The following is an 8,513-nucleotide window of genomic DNA, read 5'->3' as shown; positions in this document are numbered from 1 at the left end:
AACCTGAAAAGCAAAACTCAGACAAGGTTACAACCCTAGACCCCTTCAACACACACACACCCACACTCGATCGGACCTTGACCGCTCCGCTGACCCTCGGCATGCATTCGCATCCCTCCTCGGGAACATGGTTCCCGAGAGCGCCCAAAAAAAAATCCTCCTGCCTGACGAAAACCCCGGTCCCTGGCCGGTCCACGCCCAAACTTTGGCGATGAACGTCGCCTCGCTGACCGACCGGGACCCGGGAAAAAAAAACCCAGCCGGGGGGAAAAAAAAAAAAACCCCCCGGCTGGGGATTTTTTATTCTAAATTTAAAAATGAGTTGAAAGACCTGAAAGGCAAAACTCATACAACGTTACAACCCTACAACCCTTCAATACACACACACTGCCTTCAGCTTACACACAAACCCATGCTGACTCACACCTCAACCTCTCTGCTAATCCTCGGCACGTGCTCACGCCCCTCCTCGGGAACGTGGTTCCCGGGAGCCTCCTAGAAATTCTCCTGCCTGACAAAAACCCCGGTCCCGGGCCGGTCCGCACCCAAACTTTGGCGATGAATGTTGCCTCACGGACCGACCGGGACCGAGGAAAAAAAAACCCAGCCGGGGGGAAAAAAAAAAAAAACCCCCGGCTGGGGATTTTTTATTCTAAATTTAAAAATGAGTTAAAAAACCTGAAAAGCAAAAGCCACACACACAAGGTTAAATCCAGTCAGCATGCACTCACACACACAGACAGACACGTGCTCTCACTCACGCTCTTCCCGCTTACATGCTTGGTGTGGCCCTTACTCGAGACGCTGAAGAGAGCGCTTCCACGCTTCTTCTGGCTGCCGCTCCTTGATGTCAAATGGTAGATTCTGGGGAAATCGGTAGCCTCAAGGACCTGTGAGACGACAGGAAGCAGTAAATGAGTGGCTATCTGACAGCTAGGACTTGTCCCTGCTCTGACCGATAAATTTTCTACCCAAAACCCCATTAAAGACAGATGAACGGTAAAGTTTTTATAACTTTTCTACCTAACTGTGACTACGTGCCAGGGCAGGGCAGCTCCGAGCATAAGTGGTACAGTGTAAGTACATACAGTATAAACCAGCATAGGCACACACAATATAAGTACATACAGTATAAGCCAACATAGGTACACACAGTATAAGTACATACAGTATAAGCCAGCATAGGTACACACAGTGTACGTACATACAGTATGAGTACAGACAGTAGAAGCCAACACAGGTACATACAATGTAAGTACATATAGTACAAGCCAAAATAAGTACATACAGTATAAGCAAACATAGGTACACACAGTGTAAAGACATACAGTATAAGCCAGCACAGGTACATACGGTATAAGTACATACAGTATAAGCCAGCATAGGTACACACAATGTAATTACATACAGTATAAGCCAACATAGGTACACACACTGTAAGGACATACAGTATAAGCCAGCATAGGTACACACAATGTAAGTACATACAGTATAAGCCAACACAGGTACACACACTGTAAGGACATACAGTATAAGCCAGCATAGGTACACACAATGTAAGTACATACAGTATAAGCCAACATAGGTACATGCAATGTAAGCCGGGACTTGAGAGAGCTCTCTGGAAGATTAATTCTTGAACCCTATACCCCTCGGGAGGATGGAACCTATCGAACTCCTGCAGTCAAGTGAGGAGGGTGTAAGCCGCTCCCTCGGGAACTTCAAGACAATGGCGTGGAAAAAAAGGCGCTACCAAAGCCGGTAGTGAGAAAGAAGACGGATGAGAACATCTTGTCCCTTTGAGGATCTTGTCCCTTCCTGTCTCAAAGAGTAAAACTGTAAAGATGCTGGAATAAGGGATATCCGGAAAGGAACGTGAGTACAATATGGCCTATGTGGCACGGAATAGTGCCGATAAAGCGTCGAGACGTAACAAGGGCCTATGACGTGGAAGACAACAGACAGGGACTACATAACACAGACACGGACGCCATGACATAGACACGGACAACATAACACAGAGACGAGTGGCAACTGCCTGGCACTGTCCCCTTAGGGACCTGAGATTCCTAGCGCAAGATGAGCCAGAGGCAGATGATGCCAAAGGAAAGGAAGCCCTATGACAAGAGCACGTGATGATGAAATGGAACTCATCAAAAGAAGTTAGTGCCGAAGTAGTTAAGAGAATGCTCGAGAGGCTCGGCGAGCCTAGAGAAGGAAGCCGACTGCCGGGTGACCGTGGCCGTGGCTCCGGACGTGAAGGCGAGCTCCTCGGGGGAAAGATCCGTGACGACGTCGAGTCGAGGGAGGCGGACGACGCAAAGTACATGAAAATGTGGAGATGGGTCGGAACTGCCCTGCCCGGCAAAGGCTCTGGCGAGGCTGAGGGGAAACCCTCTCCCTTTACTTCCAGAGAGCCCATGCCCCTACAGACCTCTCCACTAAGCTGACATCAGATTGCCTCCTGTGAGAGTAAAGGCTTTTCCCCTTCTCCCAACCACTGGCCCCGACACTTAGCTTTTGGAAGAGGAGCGGACGAAATCCATCCTCAGTCGGACATGGACGTGGAGATGCTCTCTGTGTGTGCTTCAGTGCTGCCGTTTCCAAGCTTGGGCTACGAGGCTCCTCAGGGTACCTGAGACAAAACAGAAAATGTGACTATTGCCCTCAACAACAGTAATCCCCGGGACTCCTCCGCACCCCTGCCCCGGCTCACCTCAAAGCTTGATTTGGCTCTGGAGGGTGCCCGGAAGATGCCTGCGAAGAGAAAAGGTACACGCTTAGCATGCTGCTGTGTAACGCTCACCTATGGGTCAGCCTGCCTAAACTCTGACTCACCTGCCCTCCTCTGTTCCAGGGCGTGCCTAGGGCAGCGAGGGCACCTGCAAAGAAACAAAGCGGAAAAGCATGCTGAGATACTGTGAAAACGCAACCTCCCAAATCTGACAAGGATGCCACGCCGATACCTTAAGCTCTCACCCACCTGGCATAGGCGTGCTCGGCCAGGAGAGACGGCAAGTGGACCACCTAAAATAAAAAAACAAGAGGAGATGCTTAGAGCTTCACCAAAACTGAGACCTCAACAATAACAACTGCTTCTGTATGCTACTCAATGCTCACCTCGCCCACTCGGCCTTGACTGCTGCTCTCGGCCTTGACTTCCTAAAAATAGAGACAAAGAACAATGCTGTAACAGCCACCATTTAGGTTTCCTCTGCAGAGAAAAACATGGACTCACCTGCTCGGGGGAATCCCCGCACCTGGGATGGGGGGCTCTGCCCTGGATTTTATCCTTCTGCATCTGAAAGAAAGTTAGGACAAGAGTCAAACTGTTGCAGGATAACTTAAGAGCTCCAGATATCTTGTGTCCATCTACACATCCCACCTAGAGTCCAACTGCACCCCACATTACAAACTCCAAGTCCCCGGGACTTCTCATATTGCACCGGGCTATGCAGCAGGGCAGAGCAGCTCCGGCACAAATGTGTGCGCACACCCGTGAAACAGGACAGATGGGATGTGACAAATAACAGGGACACAACACGAACAGAAATCTCAAGACAAGAAGCATGACTGCAAGGAGCACAAGGACAGAAAATTACATGGCTGAGGTAAGACCAATGGCGAGCTGATGAGGCTCAGAGAAACCTGGAGGAACAAGATGCTAACCGAATGATTTAGTCCAAAAACTGCAAAGATGGATGCCTGAGAATCCTACGGCCAGAAGCCTCTACCTGCCCTCACGTTCTTTCCAGTCCTAGTCCGCCATAATGGATCCTGGCGGGGCAGAGCTGTCCACACAGCTCAGAACAAGACCTGAAAAGACACCTGACCGGATGCTTCTAAAGAGACAAGAGAGTCTGATGCCTGTCTGAGCTCCCCAGTCAAAAGTTGTATGGCCTGGGTGCCAGGCCGAGGAATGCAGAGATCGCAGATGCTAACAACAATGCCAGGGTTTCTGACAGGCCCCTCCAAGGCCTAAGGTAAAAGACATGACATATCCAAACACACATAATACACAAAAGACAAGTGACACAATACACACCGGGACTGCTCTGCCCTGCTCTCCTCAGCGCTGTGATCCAAAGTCAGGCTTTGCTTTTATGGGGCCTAAGGGGCCGCTTCATGGACAGCCCCCATCTCCAAAGGGGACTCAAAAACCCCTCCCAGTAATTCCCAAACCAGCACCCTGCTTTCATCCCCCCTGTAGGTCGTGGGCCTCTACTTATCTCTCGCGCAGCTGGGGATGCCGGTCTCAGGTGTGAAGAAAGGCCACCTCGTCAGCCGGGAAGCTCCTGCTGGCACCGGGCTGGTGTCTCTCGGACAGCTGTATTAAAGAAAACCAAACATCAGTGCCCGATCTTGGCAGCCCATCGGCCAAAACCCCACAAGTCTGTTACTCACCGCGCTCCTAATAACGCTCGGCTGATCGGGCCGCACGCTTCGGGCACGCTCAGAGACCGAGGCCGTCGTCCCGGGGGGTGCCTGGGTTAAGAGGAGATGAGGGGATTTGGCATGGCTGAAACCTGAGGGGAACCTCGCTCCTCCCCCCTACTTCCCCGACTCACCGCAACTCCTGGGCAGCTGCCCAAGGCCACCTGGATGGCACCTTTAAATAGAAAAGTTCAGGGCTTCATCACCAGGTCCTGGAATGCGTCCACAGGGCTCGCACGTGCAGGGAACCCGGTGCATCGGCCGGCTGGTGACGGGGGCTTGGCAGGCTCCGAGTGGATTGCCTAAAGCACAAAAAAGAGAATGGAAGCTTAGAGCTGCACCAGAAACAGACCTGAGCAATAACAGCTACTTCTCTCCACTGCTCACCTTGACTGCTGGTATCCAGATTTCCTTCCTAAAAAGAAAGACAAAGAACAGAGCTGTAACAGAGTCACCACATACACTTCTGCTGCAGAGACAAATGGTGCCTCACCTGCTCGGGGGAAACCGCTCACCCAGGATGGGGCCCTCTGGCACAGATTTAATCATCTGAATCTGAAAACAAAGTTAGGACAAGAGTCAAACTGTTGCAGGATAACTTAAGAGCTCCAGATATCCTGTGTCCATCTACACATCCCACCTAGAGTCCAACTGCACCCCACATTAAAAACTTCAAGTCCCCGGGACTTCTCATATTGCACCGGGCTATGCGGCAGGGCAGAGCAGCTCCGGAACAAATATGTGTGCAGTCACCCGTGACACAGGACAGACAGGACGTGACAGACAATGGGGACACAACACGGACAGAAATCTCCTGGCAAGGAAAATGGCTGCGAGGACTGAGAGAATGCAAAAGGAGATGACCGAGGGGAGACCGATGGTGAGCTGATGAGGCTCAGAGAAACCTGGAGGAACAAGATGCTAACCGAATGATTTATTCCAAGAACTGCAAAGATGGATGCCCGAGAATCCTACGGCCAGAAGCCTCTACCTGCCCTCACGTTCTTTCCAGTCCTAGTCCGCCATAATGGATCCTGGCGCTGCAGAGCTGTCCACACAGCTCAGAACAAGACCTGAAAAGACACCTGACCGGATGCTTCTAAAGAGACAAGAGAGTCTGATGCCTGAGCTCCCGAGCTCAAAGTTCTATGGCTTGGCTGCCAGGCCAAGGAATGCAGAGATCACAGATGCTAACAACGATGCCAGGGTTTCTGACAGGCCCCTCCAAGGCCTAAGGTAAAGGACACGACTTATCCAAACAACACATAATACACAGTAGACAAGTGACACGATACACACCGGGACTGCTCTGCCCTGCGCACCTCAGCGCTGTGATCCCAAGTCAGGCTTTGCTTTTATGGGGCCTAAGGGGCCGCTTCATGGACAGCCCCCACCTCCAAAGGGGACTCAAAAACCCCTCCCAGTAATTCCCAAACCAGCACCCTGCTTTCATCCCCTCTGTGGGTCGTGGGCCTCTACTTATCTCTTGCACAGCTGGGGATGCCGGTCTCGGGTGTGAAGAAAGGCCACCTCGCCAGTTGGGAAGATCCTGCTGGCACCGGGCTGGTGTCTCTTGGACAGCTGTATTAAAGAAAACCAAACATCAGTGCCTGATCTTGGCAGCCCCTCGGCCAAAACCCCACAAGTCTGCTACTCACCGTGGTCCTAAGAACGCTCGGCTGCTCGGGCCGCACGCTTCAGGCACACTTGGAGACCGAGGCCGTCGTCCCAGGGGGTGCCTGGGTTAAGAGGAGATGAGGGGATTTGGCATGGCTGAAACCTGAGGGGAACCTCGCTCCTCCCCCCTACTTCCCCGACTCACCGCAACTCCTGGGCAGGTGCCCAAGGCCACCTGGATGGCACCTTTAAATAGAAAAGTTCAGGGCTTCATCACCAGGTCCTGGAATGCGTCCACAGGGCTCGCACGTGCAGGGAACCCGGTGCGTCGGCTGGCTGGTGACGGGGGCTTGGCAGGCTCCGAGTGGATTGCCTAAAGCACAAAAAAGAGAATGGAAGCTTAGAGCAGCACCAGAAACTGAGACCTGAGCAATAACAGCTACTTCTCTCCACTGCTCACCTTGACTGCTGGTATCCAGATTTCCTTCCTAAAAAGAAAGACAAAGAACAGAGCTGTAACAGAGTCACCACATACACTTCTGCTGCAGAGACAAATGGTGCCTCACCTGCTCGGGGGAAACCGCTCACCCAGGATGGGGCCCTCTGGCACAGATTTAATCATCTGAATCTGAAAACAAAGTTAGGACAAGAGTCAAACTGTTGCAGGATAACTTAAGAGCTCCAGATATCCTGTGTCCATCTACACATCCCACCTAGAGTCCAACTGCACCCCACATTAAAAACTTCAAGTCCCCGGGACTTCTCATATTGCACCGGGCTATGCGGCAGGGCAGAGCAGCTCCGGAACAAATATGTGTGCAGTCACCCGTGACACAGGACAGACAGGACGTGACAGACAACGGGGACACAACACGGACAGAAATCTCCTGGCAAGGAAAATGGCTGCGAGGACTGAGAGAATGCAAAAGGAGATGACCGAGGGGAGACCGATGGTGAGCTGATGAGGCTCAGAGAAACCTGGAGGAACAAGATGCTAACCGAATGATTTATTCCAAGACCTGCAAAGATGGATGCCCGAGAATCCTACGGCCAGAAGCCTCTACCTGCCCTCACGTTCTTTCCAGTCCTAGTCCGCCATAATGGATCCTGGCGGGGCAGAGCTGTCCACACAGCTCAGAACAAGACCTGAAAAGACACCTGACCGGATGCTTCTAAAGAGACAAGAGAGTCTGATGCCTGAGCTCCCGAGCTCAAAGTTCTATGGCTTGGCTGCCAGGCCAAGGAATGCAGAGATCACAGATGCTAACAATGATGCCAGGGTTTCTGACAGGCCCCTCCAAGGCCTAAGGTAAAGGACACGACTTATCCAAACAACACATAATACACAGTAGACAAGTGACACGATACACACCGGGACTGCTCTGCCCTGCGCACCTCAGCGCTGTGATCCCAAGTCAGGCTTTGCTTTTATGGGGCCTAAGGGGCCGCTTCATGGACAGCCCCCACCTCCAAAGGGGACTCAAAAACCCCTCCCAGTAATTCCCAAACCAGCACCCTGCTTTCATCCCCTCTGTGGGTCGTGGGCCTCTACTTATCTCTTGCACAGCTGGGGATGCCGGTCTCGGGTGTGAAGAAAGGCCACCTCGCCAGTTGGGAAGATCCTGCTGGCACCGGGCTGGTGTCTCTTGGACAGCTGTATTAAAGAAAACCAAACATCAGTGCCTGATCTTGGCAGCCCCTCGGCCAAAACCCCACAAGTCTGCTACTCACCGTGGTCCTAAGAACGCTCGGCTGCTCGGGCCGCACGCTTCAGGCACACTTGGAGACCGAGGCCGTCGTCCCAGGGGGTGCCTGGGTTAAGAGGAGATGAGGTGATTTGGCATGGCTGAAACCTGAGGGGACCCTCGCTCCTCCCCCCTACTTCCCCGACTCACCGCAACTCCTGGGCAGCTGCCCAAGGCCACCTGGATGGCACCTTTAAATAGAAAAGTTCAGGGCTTCATCACCAGGTCCTGGAATGCATCCACAGGGCTCGCACGTGCAGGGAACCCGATGCGTCGGCCGGCTGGTGACGGGGGCTTGGCAGGCTCCGAGTGGATTGCCTAAAGCACAAAAAAGAGAATGGAAACTTAGAGCAGCACCAGAAACTGAGACCTGAGCAATAACAGCTACTTCTCTCCACTGCTCACCTTGACTGCTGGTATCCAGATTTCCTTCCTAAAAAGAAAGACAAAGAACAGAGCTGTAACAGAGTCACCGCATACACCTCTGCTGCAGAGACAAATGGTGCCTCACCTGCTCGGGGGAACCACCTCACCCGGGATGGGGCCCTCTGGCACACATTTAATCCATCAGAACCTGAAAAAAAAGTTAGGACAAGAGTCAAACTGTTGCAGGATAACTTAAGAGCTCCAGATATCCTGTGTCCATCTACAAATCCCACCTAGAGTCCAACTGCACCCCACATTAAAAACTTCAAGTCCCCGGGACTTCTCATATTG

The 8,513-nt window shown here is 52.2% G+C and overlaps 2 long non-coding RNA genes across 2 annotated transcripts; both read right to left on the bottom strand.

The window, feature by feature from the left end:
* Window positions 1–1,526: 1,526 nt before the first annotated feature.
* Window positions 1,527–4,571, bottom strand: LOC129131792 (uncharacterized). Its single transcript, XR_013182536.1, has 7 exons — window positions 4,405–4,571; window positions 3,239–4,327; window positions 3,121–3,162; window positions 2,984–3,027; window positions 2,839–2,882; window positions 2,717–2,757; window positions 1,527–2,635 (listed from the first exon to the last, which is right to left on the bottom strand). It is a non-coding gene; the product is annotated as an uncharacterized LOC129131792 (long non-coding RNA).
* A 7-nt stretch (window positions 4,572–4,578) lies between these two features.
* On the bottom strand, window positions 4,579–7,934 carry LOC143694188 (uncharacterized). Its single transcript, XR_013182537.1, has 7 exons — window positions 7,783–7,934; window positions 6,618–7,705; window positions 6,512–6,539; window positions 6,093–6,424; window positions 4,928–6,015; window positions 4,822–4,849; window positions 4,579–4,736 (listed from the first exon to the last, which is right to left on the bottom strand). It is a non-coding gene; the product is annotated as an uncharacterized LOC143694188 (long non-coding RNA).
* Between the last annotated feature and the right edge of the window lie 579 nt (window positions 7,935–8,513).

This window comes from Agelaius phoeniceus, chromosome 5 (genome assembly GCF_051311805.1).
Source record: "Agelaius phoeniceus isolate bAgePho1 chromosome 5, bAgePho1.hap1, whole genome shotgun sequence".
In the NCBI taxonomy this organism is placed as follows: Eukaryota; Metazoa; Chordata; class Aves; order Passeriformes; family Icteridae; genus Agelaius; species Agelaius phoeniceus.
The sequence above is the reverse complement of the archived record's forward strand: the minus strand, read 5'-3'. Positions and strand labels throughout refer to the sequence as shown.